Below are 1,606 nucleotides of genomic sequence, written 5' to 3' on the forward strand. Positions count from 1 at the left end.
CATCTTTTATGAGCTCTTTCTTACTCAATGTAACCAAAATGTCCCTCCTCCATGAGCGACTAACCAGTTGAGATCAATTTTGATAAATTGCACTGATAAAAGGTTGATATTACAGTAGACAAAAAAGGGTAAATTCGCACAAAGTAAAAACGCCTACCTGAAGTCTCTGATAAGAGAAGAGGCAATGTCAGAATTAAAATTAGAAACAAGAACAGGCAAAGTAAAACATTCTAAATCAGTAGAAGAGTTGGATGAAGCAGTAGAAGAAGCATCTTGAGGATAAGGGCAGTCCTCCCCAGAGGCCATGTACCAAACTGAGTGTACTCTGGCAGTCAGCATGAAGATGTGCAGCAGGAGCCCGAGTGGACTCAAAAATTGCCACATCCTGATTTAGAGAATTAACATACAAATATTTAAAATAAACTAACAGTAGTGAAAAGCGTCACTAACCCATAGGACATAGATACAGTAAACTCCAACCCAATGCTTTGTTGTGCTGAAACTAATAATAAAACCAGGAAATTGTAGTTTGTATAGCCAGATAAGCACTCTGTTATTTATTATTTGAAAAAAGTTGAAAAAGATAATAGGAACCCAAACCACAAGAAATTGCACTATAGCACTATAATACAGTTCTGGCCTTAAAAAACGCACGTTTTCGGAAAAGGGATCCCACGACTTGCTGCGAGTGCGCGCGGCAAGCTGTGAAAATGCCCTTCAATACCTGTAGGAATTTATATACACTGTACTACCGTTCAAAAGTTTGGGGTCACTTTCTAACTCCATGATCAGTCCAGATTTTTATTTCCTCCACATTTAAAGGTGTCCAAAAAAATGCATTAATCTCTTTTGAACAGTTAATGGTGAGATGTGTCTGCTTCTTATGCTCTGTAAAGACTTCATATTGCCTCTAATCTGAGATGCGGTTAATTGGTAATTTTTCAGGCTGATAACTCTTAATGAACTTCTCGGCTGCGGCAGAGGTAGGTTTTGGTCTCGCCCTCCTGGGATGGCCTTCATGAGAGCCAGTTTCATTATGGTGCTTGATGGATTTTGCAAATGCACTTGACAATACTGTTCTTGCAAGAACTATTACAGAAAGGCTGACCTCTGTGTCTTAAAATAACAACAAACTTGTTTTTTGTTGTTGTTACATAATTCCATATGTTATTTTATGTTTTGACAGTATTGTTGTAGAATGTAGAAAATAAATCACTAAACAAAAACAAAGAAATTTGCAAGTGACCCCAAACTTTTGAACGGTTATGTATGTATGTATGTATGTATGTATGTATGTATGTATAGAAGAAAAAAGCTGATAAAAAAAAACTTAAAGAAGGAATTAAGGGGTGGGACAGAAAAAAGTTTCAGGCACCTCCTCAGTTTTTCAAATCCTGATTGGATAAATGGTTGAATTTATTGCAATAGATTTTATCCAGAGTTTTATTATTATTGTTTTCGTGTTGAGTTTAGTTTGAAAAGTGAATTAGTATAATAACTGGTAGAGAAAGCATCAACAGAAAGGCAATGTCAGGTAGTGCCCGGATGGGAGTGGGGATAGGGACTCACAGACCACCTACACACTGGCCATCATAGATACGGTAAG

This window comes from Clarias gariepinus, chromosome 22, assembly GCF_024256425.1.
Source record: "Clarias gariepinus isolate MV-2021 ecotype Netherlands chromosome 22, CGAR_prim_01v2, whole genome shotgun sequence".
Taxonomy (NCBI): Eukaryota; Metazoa; Chordata; class Actinopteri; order Siluriformes; family Clariidae; genus Clarias; species Clarias gariepinus.